This window comes from Ochotona princeps, chromosome 6 (assembly GCF_030435755.1).
Source record: "Ochotona princeps isolate mOchPri1 chromosome 6, mOchPri1.hap1, whole genome shotgun sequence".
Lineage (NCBI taxonomy): Eukaryota > Metazoa > Chordata > Mammalia > Lagomorpha > Ochotonidae > Ochotona > Ochotona princeps.
Genome location: NC_080837.1, coordinates 66,188,909 through 66,204,630, shown reverse-complemented (window position 1 = coordinate 66,204,630; position 15,722 = coordinate 66,188,909).

Here is a 15,722-nt window from a genome sequence, read left to right as displayed (position 1 = left end):
CCATGTGACAGGACTTTATGAAACTCCTGGCCTCCAGCATCTGGCTCTGGCTTCAGCCTCTTCCAGCCCTGCAGTTTGCGGCTATTTGGGGAGTGAAACAGCAAATACAAGATCTCTGTTTTTCTGTCCCTTTAACTCTGCCTTTCAGGGAAATAAATCTTTGTAAAAAAGTTATACAGTTGTTGCTAGCTCAGGGTTAAATGCTTTTGGGTAAGCATTTTCCACAAAGGAAAATTGACTGGCATTTTTTTTCCTAATTTACTAAATGAAAGAAAAAATGTTGGTGTCTACAGAGAGTAATATTTTTGAATAACAACTTTTAGCAATTTCTTCCCATTCACCTTTTGGTTGCCATAGCCACCTGGTAGCTCTTGAGGTTGTGAGCCGAGGTTTACCACTGAAAATGAAGCAGTTGTGTTAATATACTGGTACTTACTTGTTGTTTCAGGGAATTTTACATTATTTGATAGTTATTTGGAACACCTCAGGGTACACAAGAAGAACATGGGTCTTGTAATGAGGAAAGAAATTGTACAAGGATATTTTTATTGCCAATTTCAGAAAAGCAACATAGATGGGTTAAGCAAATCACATAAATGCAAGGAGCTTCAGCTGAGGTCTGGGAATTTCTAATGATGTTGACATTGACTATTTTTTTTTCTTTTTTGCTGCCACTCTTTGAAATGAACGTTGATTTTTTTGTCAATTTTTTGTCTGTCAAATGTTTCAAATAAAGTGTTCACTGTATATATTTGGATTTGAAATGTTAATGCACTTTTTCTTTCTTTTTTTTTTAAAAGATTTATTCATTTTATTACAAAGTCAGATATACAGAGAGGAGGAGAGACAGAGAGGAAGATCTTCCGTCCGATGATTCACTCCCCAAGTGAGCCGCAATGGCCGGTGTGTGCCAATCCGGAGCCAGGAACCTGGAACCTCTTCCGGGTCTCCCACGCGGGTGCAGGGTCCTAATGCATTGGGCCGTCCTCGACTGCTTTCCCAGGCCACAAGCAGGGAGCTGGATGGGAAGTGGAGCAGCCGGGATTAGAACCGGTGCCCATATGGGATCCCGGGGCTTTCAAGGCGAGGACTTTAGCTGCTAGGCCACGCCGCCAGGCCCAATGCACTTTTTCTTATCTGCCTTATGATAGTGTGTTTATAAATTAAGTTTTGGTCTTGGAGCAACATCGGATGAAGTAGTGTAGTAACTTTCTCATTTCAATTTCTTTAGGAATGTTCATGCTAGCCAAGGTTAATACCTGACAGGCCAGGATTGCAGTTTAGCAAAGAACTGTGAGAAAGGTGTACATTTAGGAGTTTTTATAGATACGATTATTTCTTGCCCTATTTTCTCCTTTCTCCTTTGTTTTCTAGATTATTCCTGGGAATTTGGGAACATGGAATTCCTTGAATTCCTCCCATGGCTTTGATCAACACACTGTCTTTGGATTTATTAGCTTCTCACCCCACCTTCACAAAGTGGAGGAAAATTCTGTTAAACTTTCAAGACTGAGAACCATCTCACACAGCAAAACTTGGTGTTCAGATGCTGATCGGCTTCCAAGGTGTCCTTCTAAGCTTCCTTCATTCATACTCACAAAATACTCAGTTGTGCTAAAGTATGCTTTACAATCTGACATTTTTCCATGGAGAGATGTCACCCATGATATTATGGGAACGTATTTTTGAAAGTTTGCCTTTTATAGCTTATTTGAATTGCCATATGGGAATAAGCTGATTCTGGATAGTCCCTCGTCATACATGATCCCAAGGGGTGGTAATATTGTACTGTGGGATAGGCTAGAATCCCTGCCTGATTACCACATTACTATCTGAGGATGTGTGGATTATATTCTGCTAGAAACAAAATGGGTGAGTACATTAGCAACACCTTTCCAAAGAAATAGAGCTTGGACATAACAAGCCTAAGGAGAAGCGACAACCAGAATGATCACAATCCAATGTTAGATTAGGCTGTGTTTAGCCTATTTCTGGAATTGTCTGCCCTTACCCAAGAGATCGTGAATATGGTTTTGTACCCATCTAGTCTGGGTAACCACAAAGCAATGTTCTTCACAAAGCATGGCACAGATATCCTGTGGTCAGCAGTTAGCATTGCTAGGTCCTTCTTCTTCTGAAAGTCTGGGTTTGGCAATCCTGGTGCAGCGGCCTAAGGATGGCAGCCTTTGTGCGAGCACTGTGTTTTGCTCTATTTGCCAAAAAGAGAGGTGGAGTGGAGGGAGTTTGGTCTGGTTTTCTCCTAAGACACTGGTATAGGTGCTTTACTATATTTCCTTAATTAGGGATTCATAACTTATTAGTCCAGGAAATGCCAGAGATGTGTTAACTTTCTAAGGGCATGAATTTGCCATACAGCCTATTTTATTTGATGTCAACCTCTGGTCCCTAGGTGAAGATGAGCTCTGAGCAGTTTATCGCCTATCAAAGCAATTGTGCTTTGCCTAGGATTTCTGGTAACTGCATTCTGTTGGGAAGTTAAGGGTGCTATCAAATGCCCCAAACTGGAATCTGCAGTTGAGTAACAGACTAGCCAACCATCTACATGTTAGAGTGCATCTCTGTCTTCCCCTCCCCCAACACACACATCAAAAGTTTGTGCTTTAGATCCTCTACAAGGGCCTGTCCTGACTGATTGGGTTCTGTGTATAGATGCAGTTACAGCATTGTCTGTATTAGCTGTAACTCTACTTCCTATTTGCTAACACATTTAAAGGCAAATAGGAAGTGACAGGAATGATTTTCAGGCTAATAATAATTGGATGAACTACTGAGATTCACTTTGTGTGTGAGACTCAGTCAGACCTGTTGACTGTGCTATAAATTTCTTCACATGGGGTAATACAAAAGACATTACAAGGGAGATGTGAATCTCCATAGAGAACAAATGTAATGGGCTCCCATTTCCCAGCTGGACTGGGAAGAGGGCTGGCCAAACCAGTGAGTTATCATGTAGTAGGTGGCTCTTGTGTGTGGTAGAAAAACCATGTTCCTAGCAGCTATATCAACAGTGTATTTAGGCTCCATCTCTTTAGCAGAGATGGTTAATTTGGGGAACAGGTGGAACAAAGAGATTCCTTAGTTTAAGGCCAACAGGGTCTGAGGTTCTGACTGGGAGGTCTCCCACTCTCCAGGCAGTTCTGTTTCCTCACTGATCCAGCTTTTGGGAGAGTGGGCAGAATTTTCTCAGTCTGACTTCTGTGATGACAGCTGCTGGCCTAATTCCTTGTCTCACCGCACTGATAATAGGTGCTGTTTGAGAATGTACTGACATTTTTATTATAATGGTGGTTTAAATGCATATCAAAATCCACATTTATCAAACTTCTTTTTCTTAATCATCTTGCCTGCATTTTATTTTTGAAGACCAATACTGAGTGATAATTTGAGTATTGTAAATATATTGCAAATTATACTGAGTAAGCATATTCAGGATTTATCATGTTTAGCATGTGAAATGGTTCAATCACATTCATATTAAAAAAAGAAAAGCTGCATTTCTTAGAAACTGTATAGAGATAAAAGTTGGCTAAATATTCCACACTCACATTGGAACTTTTTCCTTTAGTAAAAAGTTTCTTTCTATGTATGAGCATCTAAAGTATGCTCTTTGTATCTGGAAAATCACACTTAAGTTGTCTCCTAAATTTATTGCATGGTTTTTCCTTTGGTTTTATTAGATTTATAGCTATGTTGATAATTTAAATGTAGCTGAATTTGCTCTATAATTCACTGGTGCTCTGTCGGTACCTTAGTATTTCTCATGATTGACTAAAAAAAGATTTTTCAATTTAAAATTATGTGTATTTCCTTTGGTTGGTATAATAATTGATGCAATAGAATGGTTTTGCTGACTCAATGGAAGCTCTTGTTTTTCATAATGAAATCTTTTATTATTCACCAGATAGGATAAGTAAAGCCGATACTTAAAATGTAGTATTGATAAGAGAAAGGATGACTGTGTGGAAATTATAACAGATATGTTGAGCTAAATTTACTGAAGAAAATGAGTTAAGGGAAAGTTCTAGAATGTGGTTAAAAACTGGGTGTGTTTATTGCGCTGTTCCAAGTTAATATTCACTTCAGGATAAATGCAACTCTGAAGTAATTCATAAAGACAAGCCAGATTTTTATTCCTGTATGTAAAATTCCTCATAATGCAAAGAATTATCTGAACACTGCTTAGAATGATTTTGGCAAGCTGCTTTACGGTTTTTTTTTTCCAGGTTAATGCTGGGAACTTCCCATACTGTAAAAGTGGAAGGTGACTTAGTGAAGTATCATTTACCTAATTAAGTGAAACTCTTTAAGATTAAAACAGTTTTGTTAACATACAACTGATACAAAACATGTCATCTAAGAATATTTCATACATAGATATCTAAATATTGAATGTATAAAGTATTTGTGAATTTTTTTATGCTTTATGGTTTTCCTTCTCTTAATGATGTCTTTCAAAATCTTTGTTTTTGATGAAACCCAGTTATTTGTTTTTCTTCTATAATTTTTCTTTTTCTGCTGCTACAAAATGGATACAGTTGGAAATCATTATTGTTAGTGAATAAACCAGTCCGAAAAAGATAAATATCATATGTTTGCTCTAACATATGGCAGTTAATATAATAATATAATAATGTATAGGAATAAAACAATTGTGCGGTAACTGTTGTATTTAGTCCCTGTTTATGCTCTTGTTTATGCTCTTACAGTCTTTCAATTTTATTTGTTGAATATTATGGTTAGTAGTGAATTAAGCCTGCAGTTACAAAGAGATTTGAAAGTATGTTTTTCCAAAAAGTAAAGAGGGGGTGGGAAAGAAAGGAAGGATGAAGCTTGAGGGAGGGAGTGGGGTAAGGAGGGAAGTATGATTTTCTTTTATAACTGTTCCTATGAAATACTTGAAATCTGTTCTGTTAATACAATTCCAGTATTACACAGTCTTTTCTATACATGGATACTTCAAAAAGTTGATGGAAAAAATAGACTAAGAATGTATCTATTTTAGTGGAAAAGTTTTGGAATACATGAAAATTTTTCCATAATATGCATTTTCATGACATTTTTAAGATCCTTCATATTTTCTTGAAAATGATTGCAGATTTTTTACATTTATGCATGTAACCCATTTGAGTTAGAATTTGTATAAGATGTGAATAAGCTGGTAGTTTGTTCATGGTAATTCAGTTTTTTCCAATGCTGTTTGATGAAAGACTTTTTTTTCTTTACAAATTTCAAGAAGATTGATTATGCATATGTGAGGCATATTTCTAGACTCTCCATTGTGTTCTACTTTTTTCTGTTTATCTTTAATGCAAAAATACTACAGTATGTTGAATAATCTAAATTTAGCAGACTTGAAAGTCTGAACTTTGTTCTTCTTTTGCAATTTGTCATATGTGTCCTTTACATTCCCATACAGATTTTAGAATTATTTTGTCAGAACCTCACTGATATTTAGTTTGGGTTTTGTTGAATTTGCAGAGCAGTTTGGCAGTATTGAGTTCTTGATCATACGGTGATCCTTTGACTTATAAACATGGTTTATCTCCCCACTCATTTCATCTTTAAAGTCTTCCTTAGCACCATTTTTAATGTTTAGAATTTGTACCTACTTTGTTAGATTTAAACCTGTTAAGGTCACTTTTTTTGATCATTAGAAGTGGTACTTGTCATAAAATTGGCATTTCAAATTATTTGTTATCATTATTTTAAAATGAAACTGATTTTCCGTTTTGGTCTTCTGTCCCATATCCATTCGAAATGCTTTTAAAAATAGATTATTTTGAGATTTTATGAATGTCAATAACTTTATATTAATTATTTGATCTGATACTGTGTTTCCTGGGGCCATGAACAAGCAGTAGTCACTTTGTCTAAAGTTGCCTGTGAAAAGTTTAATAGGCAGCAATTTAAAAAGGAATCATTATTTTATAAGAATAATGGCTGAAACTCAAATGTAATTAGGAATAAAATAACCATGTTTTGGCCGTATACCATGACTAACTTGATATTTTTAGCAGTTTTTCTAATATATTGTTAGTACTCAATAAATATTAAATATTAGTACAGTTAAGTGGGCTAATGCTATTTTTTCTAATATTACTCGACTGTCATATAACATTTGTCTTCCAAAGAACCAAGATAATGCATTGATGCAGACACAATGTCTCTGTCTTAGATCATTATTTCCTGTTCTTTGTCCTTTAGAACATTAATAAAAAAGCTTTAATTAGGATTAACCACAGTATTCTGCCTTTATCAAAGTACAAATAATGAAGGTGTTTGGGTTATTTTCTCCTGAATAATCTCAAGTATTAGAAACTTTGTTCTTTTAGGCTGTTTACAAAGAAATAATAATAGCCAATAAATCAGTTTCAGAAGAAGTCTATTCAAAGACAAGTTTATATTGAGAGCATTGTTTCACTTTGCTGATTTAAACACAGGGAAAGTCAAGCTATCAAGTCTAACTTGCATGAAAATTTTCAGGTAAATAGTCTCTTTTGATCTCTTTGAGGGAAATCAGCTTTGTAGTAGAAAAGCTTTTATTTGAATTATTTGACAATTAGAATTTCTTTTGAGAGACTGTTCTTATCGTATCCATCTGTGTTGTACAACTGTCTTTCATACTCCAGTAGCTCCCTCTTTTTTCTTTTATAATAGAGCTGCCCATTCTGGATTGGAATTACTTTCCAAATATTGGTATCTCCTTGGCTGCCTGTTATGGTCAAGGACATCTTCTCTTTCCTTCTGCTGAACAGTCTGGAAGACTGAAGATACTCAAAAAGATGTCACTGAAAAAGACATTTACCACAGTGGTTACAAATGCTTTGTCCTGTGTTGGAGCATCCAAGTTTGATACCCAGTTCTGATTCTTGACTCCACCTTCCTGGAGGATCTTCCCTGGAAAATCCTGGAAGGCAGTGTTGATAACACAAGTAATTATGTTCCCACCACCCATGTGGGAGAATTTTATTTTATTGCTAACTCCTAGCTTCAGTCCTTGCCAAACTACTGGGAGCATTTAAGAGATAGATAGGATGTCCCCCCCACATACACTTTTTTTTTCTTTCTCTTTTTCTCCATCCCTCTCAAAAAGAAAAAAAAAAAAAGAAATATGAAATGTGCCACTGCATGAATTAATTGCTTTAAAATATGCTTACATTGACCAGCATTGTGTCATAATTAGCAGGTTAATCTGTGACCTGTGACACTGCAGTCCTCTGTGGGCACCAGTTTGAGTCCCAGATATTTCGCTTCCAATTCAGCTGCCTAAAAATAGTAAAGAAAAGTAACAAAGAATGGTCCAAGGATTTGGGACCCTGCCAACTGGGAGGGAGACTTGAATGGAGCTTCTTGCTTTGGCCTGGCCCAGTCCTGGTCATTGAGACCATCTGGAGAATGAAGTAATAAGTGGAAGATAACTCTGTGTGTGTGTATACCCCTGTCTTTCTGTAACTCTTTCAAATTAATTAATTAAATCTTTAAAAAATAAAACATGCTTGTGTAAGTTGATTATATGGATAGTATCAAATCAATAGGTTGTTTTGTTTCAAATTATAGTGAACTATTTTATTTTTTTGCATATAACCATTGTTAAATGTTGGTGCTAGTGAGTGAGCCAAACAGACTCATAGTTCACTGTCCAGATGTCTACAATGGCCAGGGTTTGGGACAGTCCAAAGACAGGGACTAGGATCATACTCATCCCTCACATGGATGGCAGGGGCCTAAACATATGGGCATCCTCCACTGTTTCCCAGGACATTATCAGGGAACTGTTTTGGAAATGGAACATCTAGCACTTGAACTGGCGCCTGCATGGAATACTAGCATTGCAGGTGGTAACTTTACCCACTGCACCACAATGCTGGCCCCCAAAGTTCAAGACTCGTTATGGCCAATAAAATGTATGGTTTTAGCATCATGTGATACTGATGCTGAAAGCAAAATTCTTTGTTGTAAATCACTGCTTATATTTGTTACAATTGACAATGTTATTTTGGAACTTTTTCTTATACTTCAGTGCAAAGTATGCAAATATCAACCATAAGTACATTTTCAAAGGAAAGGAAACTAGGTAAAATTGCAATTGGCTGTATTTATTTATAGTTTTAGTTATAATTATATGGAAATGTAACTTTCGATGATTATTCAAATGGGACTTACAGCTATTTGTATATATAGCTTATTCATGCAGCCCAGCTCCCCGACTACCGAGTTCAGGTAATTAGGAACTAAGGGTAAATCCCCTTCTCCTTTGATGAGCTGATTTTTAGATCACTTATTTCTCTAATTACAAAAATTTTATGAAAATTCCAGATGAAGGGGACTTTTTGCCTTTGATGAAAATTGTAAAAAGATGAGCAATTTTCCTTTTGTATAACACAAAGCCATATATAACTGTAAATCTCAGATGCATATGTCTTTGGTTATTTGATTCTATTTGATCCAGAGTTGGCAATGGACTAATATTCTAAATCCCAAAGAGTTGAGACAAGAATAGGTTTCCAGGAAGTTTGGAAATATTTTCTGACGTTATGTAGATAGCTGTCTTAATTTTTCAGGGAAGACTATGAAATGAGGATTTTGGTGTAAAGAAATTATTTAAAAGGTGATTCCAGAAATAGGGGTTAGGGAGCAGGGAGGGCAGGAGAAGAGCAAGTATGTGTATAGATGTGTTGTCAAAGTTGCTGTGAGAAGTTGTACTTTATTCTGCTTATGGCTCTTAGAAACACACTGATTACCTCTCAGAATTGCCCACTTGAAGAGCAGGGCACAGGGCAGTATCCATAGGGTCCGCTTATTGGGGATTGCTCTGAGGGTGCTAGCTGCCCTGTCTGGCAAGTCGTCTGATAACAGGCTTCCAGGAAGGCAAAGGCTCTGGAGCAGGAAGGCCACCGTTCAGACTTGGATGTGGACGTATTGGGTGAAACTGAATCCACATGTGATTGTCCAGTGGAGCTGTAGTGGAACTTGGAGGGGAGAATGTGTGGCACGGTAGCATTTACTATTAAATGGAATGATTATGCAGTCTGGAGTTCTAAGCGGTGCAGTACATTGCAGAAAGGGAGGGAAGGAGAGAGAGAGCCTGAAGGAGTGAGTAAGTGAGTGCTCCCATCCTCTGACTTGCTCCCCAAGTGCCTGCATGGTGAATGAAGCCAGGAGCCTGAAATTCAATCCATAGCTCCCTATGTGAGTGGCAGCTATGCCTATGCCCCCATGGTCTGTACTAGCAGGAAGCTAGAATCAGGGATGAGAGAAACAGAAGGAGAATGGTAGGAGGTGTAACGAGGGAAAAGGAAGAGAGGAAAACAGGATGGGGAGGACCATTATATCTTTAGAATTGTATGTGTGAGCTACATGGAATCTGTTCTATTTGTGTGCCATATGAACATAAGAACTGATAAGAATTGTGTTGTAAAAGGTGGAATATTCCACATGGGGGGAGGGCGGGGGGAGGGGTGGGGTGATTCCCAGTTCCAACGAAACTGTATCACATAATACAATGTAACCAATGAATAAAAAAAAAAAATAATTGTGTTGTAGTAATTATGTATTTGCTGTGACTCTAAGAATGGCTGCTTATAAGTTAAGAATATGTAAATATAAAAATTTGAAAAGTCAAAAGCCATAAGATTTAAGAATTCTCAAAACTTAACTATGTCCTACATAAAATAATCAAATCCAAAACAAAATTAGTTGTAGAAAATATTGAAAGAATAATTTTATACTAAGATAGATGCCAGAAGTCAGAGGCCAGGATGTCAGGCTATCAGGAGGTTGAAAGCGTTGCGAAGAGGTCACTTTAGCAAAATCCTGTTATTAACTGTAGTGTTTATGTTACGTTGTACTTGACATTTCGGTACTTGTTCATCCTATATATCTGATACTTAAAAAAAAACAATGATTTATTTGAAAGGCGGAGTAAAAGAGGGAGAGACCGAGGAAATGGGGAACTTCCATCAGCTGGCTCTCTCCCCACATGGCTGCAGTGGCCTAGCAGAAGCTGGGCTGGTCTGAAACCAGGGGCCAGGAACTTCCCCCAGGTCTGTCACATGGGCACAGGGACCCAACCGTTTTGCCAGGCACACTAGCAGGGAGCTGGATTGGCAAATGAGACATGAACTACAGCCTGCCTGGGATGCCAGTGTCACAGGTGAAGTGCTTAACCAACATGCCAAGGCTCGACTTTCCACTCTTTGGGGGCACTTCTGCCCTTTCCTTTTATCAACTCACCCAGGTGTGGGAATCATTGTTTTGTCTATCTCTGTATGTTTGCTTTTTCTCTTCATTTCTGCAGAGGTGTATTCTATGAGAGATATTTCCATCTGTTTTAACAAGTAAGCATTTTACTTTTAAGCATTTGAATATGCCCTCTAATGTTATGTTGTAAGCTTCAAATACACATAATAAGCTTTGTTTTAAAAATACATAATATTACAAGAGATTACATTTCACACTGAAGATTTTGTAGTACTTATCTTTTGGCATTAAGTTATAGATTGAAACTATGACCAAGATAAGTAATTATTGAACTGGAAGAGATTAAAAAAAAAAGAAAGAAAAGAAAGCACATTTGTAGCAGAAGTCTTTATTTCTTTTGGCAATATCACTTAGTTTATTGTTATTGAAGTTACTGCAACAGAAATAGGTCACTGTGAGTGGGTGAGTTTCTTAGAAATTTACTGATTGACACCTCATATTTATATATATGTGTGTGTATGTGTGTGTTTATATAGCTTAAAATAAGGTAATTTGGTTTTTTTGGACAACAATAGGATATTTGTAAAATTTTATCATGTATTTTGTCCTTGATAAAAGCCTCTTTGAGGTCAAAATCTTGGAAATCATTCTGTGACGCCTTACAGCTGATGGATTTATTTGAAAAGCTTAATGTAACTCACTGCTTTCTAGGCAAAATTTATCTCTGAAAGACAGAGAATCTAAGCACAGAGGAAATGGAGAGGGTAGTCAACTAGTCCCCCTGAGAACGACGTACCTGGCTAAGTTAATTTCTCAATTAAATTCCTCCAAAGCCTGCCAGTGAGAAAATAGGCAGTATTATTTCCATGTTATGAAAACACTGAAAAGTCTGAAAATTTTACCATCAACAAAACATTTGCCACCAAATCATCACCACTGTAGCTAAAAAATAAAATTAAACACAACTTTTTTTAAAAAAAAGATTTATTTATTTTATATTGGAAAGTCAGGTATACAGAGAAGAGGAGACACAGAGAGGAAGATCTTCCATAAGATGATTCACTCCCCCAAGTGGCTACAATGGCCGGAGCTGAGCCAATCCAATGCCAGGAGCCAGGAGCATATTCCGGGTCTCCCATGCGGGTGCAGGATCCCAAGGCTTTGGGCCATCTTTGACTGCTTTCCAGGTCACAAACAGGGAGCTGAATGGGAAGCGGGGCTGCCGGGATTAGAACCGGCGCCCGTGTGGGATCCTGGCACATTCAAGGAAGGATTTTAGCAACTAGGCTACCATGCTGGGCCCAAAAATGTTTTAAATTTGATAATTATATATGCATGGATGTTTCAAAGAATGCTCCAAGAAGTCCCATGTACCCTTCACATCCCATGTACATATCACAAAGTTCATGCCAATAGTTACATCTCACATACCTCTAGTAAGATAAGAGAACTGTGATACTGATGTTGGCCCAATGCACGGGGATAGTTGTAAGCCGTTTTATTCTATGTGTATGTTCTTGAAATCGTCACTCCACTTAACATGATTGTAGAAGTCTCTCATGTTACTTCTATAGTCTGCAGAAGGCCCTGCCCGTGGGTGTTCTTGAAAGCTTTATTTACAATAGTCAGAAACTGAAAAGATAAATAAATAAATAAATAAATACGTACATACATACATACTTCCTTCAGTAGGAAATTGAGGAAACAAATTAATTGTGCACAAGTAACATGGAATACTACCCAGCAATAAGAAGGCAGAAATTACTGCTACTGGTTGGCTGGATTTCAAAGCCATTTTGCTGAATGAAAATAGCCAGTCTCAAAAGGTCGTGTGTGATATGAATTCATGACATTTTCAAAATGACAAAAACAGAATAGATTAGTGACTATTAATTTGATTTTAAAATAGATAAAGCAATAAAATAGTAGAGTAGAAAAAATGTGGCAGTCAATCAGGATGTAAAATATGAAATGCATAAAAGCAAATAACAGGATTTTTAAAGAACTTTATGAGGGACAAAGCTGAAAAAGAAATTTTAAAGCAAATGACAGCAAGGAAAAAAAATCCAAGATCTCATTAGTGCAAGTAGATGAACTTCAAAATTTATAGGGCACAAGACAACAGTATAAAGAGAAGCTGTCAGTTTTCATTTGTACCTTTTCTTCTCATATCCTAATATAATCCTGCATCAGAGGGAACATCACAACTCTGTTCAACCACAGATCCTCGTTCACAATTCTCCTTGGCCACTCTGCAACCCTGGCTTTTCTCTTAACCACAGAAAGGACAGACCCACTTAAGCTAGTTCAGATGGCTGGCTGTGGCATGGTGAGAACAGTCACAACCTGAAATGCCTGCATCCTGTTTGGAAACTGCTCTGCATCTCAGCTACTCTGGCTGCGTACTCATGGCCTGGGAATGGTGGTAGGAGATGGCCCAAGTGTTTGGGCCCTGTAACTCATATGGGAGACTTGGAAGAAGCTCCTAGCCCCTGGCTTCAGATTGACACAGACCTGACTGTTTAAGCCATCCTGGTAGTTATTCAGTGGATGGGAGATTTGTTGTCTCTCTCTCTCTCCATAACTCTGGCTTTTAAATAAATGAATTAATTAAAAATAATTACTTATTTTTTTGTTTCCCTTGATATAGATTTACATGCATGAGTCGTGTGTGTGTGTGTGTGTGTGTGTGTTTGAGGAGGCTCTTTCACTTCCTATAAAGAAGTGTAGGGTTCTCGGACAGGGAGTCCCCCAGATTTTGGCCCTCAGATAATCCTGACTACATTGTACATGGGCATATTCCTTGATTCTGGGCTTCCTTCCTGCTCGTGGTATACGGCTGTGACGCATTGCAGCAGAACCAGTAAAAAGAGCTTTGTTCAGTTAGGTTTAAGATAGGGGTTCTGGTTGTCCAGATTGTAGTGCATGGTCTAGGGTAAAATATAGATTGCAATCTTAATGGAAGGACTCCTAATTTGCTGTGGATTGCATCTATGTTTTTTCCCCAAAGCACTCATGTTAAACCTTGATTCCTGCTGTAATACCGACACTGCAAAGTTTTTAAGAGGCATTTGGTGTTCTGGTGATCTGCTGTCATAGATGTTCTCATCATTGGAGAGGGTTAACCATTTCAAAGGTGTGGCCTCGTTTGTCTTCCTTTTGCTCATATCTACATCCTTTTTCAGCTTTTCCACCATGTGTGTCAATGTTAGGAGGCCTTTACCACAAGCTGGGTGGTTGTCGGTGCCCGAATTTGAACTTCCTGTCCTCCAGAACAATGAATGAAAATGAAGGCTTGTTCTCCACAATTACTCAATTTTATGTTTTCTGTTGCTACAACTGAGAACAAACTAAGACATGGTGCAGCTTTGGAACTACCTTGCTATCTGTCAAAAAGGTAGCTAATAATTCATTTTCATGCACTGATTCAATGAAGTATCAGGCAGCCCTTGCAGATTATTAAGATATTGAAGTGTACCATTTTATACTGAAAAAAAAATGTAAAAACTAGCTGACCAAAACAAAGGTCAAGATGTAAAACAGTGTATTTGTGATTGTGCTTTCAGGATTTCCCTCCATTTCCATCATCTCAGGATATTACTTTGAGTTGTTGTATGCTGCCCCCTTTCCTGTTAGCTATGATTCACTTATGACTCAAGATCCCTTGTTTTTGTTTTCCTTTCTTTACATATATGTTTGGTAGAAAGATGTCATTTAATAGGTGCTACTTCAGAGTTGGGTGTTATGAAAGAAGGAAAAGGTGGGACAAAGCAGTTTACTGATGCTTTATATTCATGCGTACATTTTTATGAGTCATTCGTTATTAATCACCGTAATAGCAATAATGTGAAAGAAGGAGGAATGGATGTTGTTTTCATTTTTATTTTATGAGTGAGAAAAGTGAGGCTCTGAGGGGTTGGGCTGACACATGGGCAATAGTATTATAGTCCATTCATGTTGCTGTAATAAAATCACACAGGTTGGGGGAAATTCTAAATTCCAGAAAGGATTTCTTAGTGTTCTGGAGAGTAGAAGGTCTTAGCTCAAGGTACTAGCAGCTTTAGTGTCTAGTATATTGTCCGTTTTCAGGATGCCCCTTTGGTTTGCATTCTCTGTGGGGAACAAACTCAGAACCCTCAGCTGAGGGGAAGCTGATGGTGCAAATCCAGCTACTGACAACCCTTCTGCAAGGGTCCAGACCCAACTGTGGAGGATCCACCCAGGGGCCTTTTCTATTTTAATATTTAATCCATCTTGCATGTTTTAAAAATTGGAACAATGATTTGAATTGTAGAGCAGAAGAAATTTGCTTATCAGAACACAAACATCAACGTTTTAATTACAGAAATGTGATTTGCTCATCCTAGATACACAGGAGTAAATGACAGCTGTGGGGCTCAGAGTTCCTTTTGTCTTTTCTAGTTAATTTGTGTACAGAAGAAACGATGTTTCTTGTCAGAAAATACATGGCTTATTCTTAGAGGTGAAGAATATACAGGAACAACCATTTGTCACCTGACTTTGGTCATAATGGCTTCCTTTGAAGAAGATTTTCTTCTAATCAGCCCTGAAAATTCTAGAAAGAAGTGCATTAACTAGTGGTCTTCTAGGATTTGATTTTCTACCCTGTCAACATATTAGTCAAAATATATTAGCCAGCGGTTACCTTAAACCATTGTGGTGAAAGTATTACTAAATCCACTTATAGTGAGTAACCTGAGAATTTAAAAAATCATTCTTTTTATGGTTGTCCAGTTGATAATAGATATTTAAAGATATTACTGTATGTCTCACTTTAATTACTGAGGTGTGCTGGAATAAATTCATCTTGTCCCGTCCCTTGCTGGTGTAACATATGTTAAATTTGTCCCTTCTCCTCCTGTGTGACCTGGCAGTGTTGACTCACTAAACATGTAACCTTTCCAATTTAGTAACTTAGGAAAGCCTGTGTATCACTCAGCACATCAGAAAGCATACGCCATGACCCTTTCCTTCATTTAGTACCATGTAGAGCAGAAATGACTATCAGCTTTCCTGATTGAACCAGTACACTGAGCGTTAATTGTAATGTTGCTAGTCAATACTAAGGACTTCTTGTGGGCATAAACTTTTCCTTTTAAAGTTCTCTCTATATTTATTTCTTTGGAAGGCGGAGCCAGCAGCAGAGGGGAGGAAGGGGGTTATGAGGTGAGGGAAAGAGAAAAAGAGGTAAGAATCTTCTTTGCACTGATTCACTTCCCTAAATCTTGATAATGTGTCTGGGCCAGGCTGACACGTGGATGGCTCAGGCACTTTCCTCTGCCTTCCAAGATCAATGAGCAGAAAGCTGGATTGGAAGTGAGTTAGCTGGAACTTGAACTGGCACTCTGATATGGGATGTTGATGTTCGAAGCTGCAGTCTAACAGTTTCCATCCGAATGCTTAACCTGGCCAGAAACTTTTAAATGTCACTTACATTGGCTTTACTTTATGACAGAGGCTGCAACTCAGGAAGAACTTTC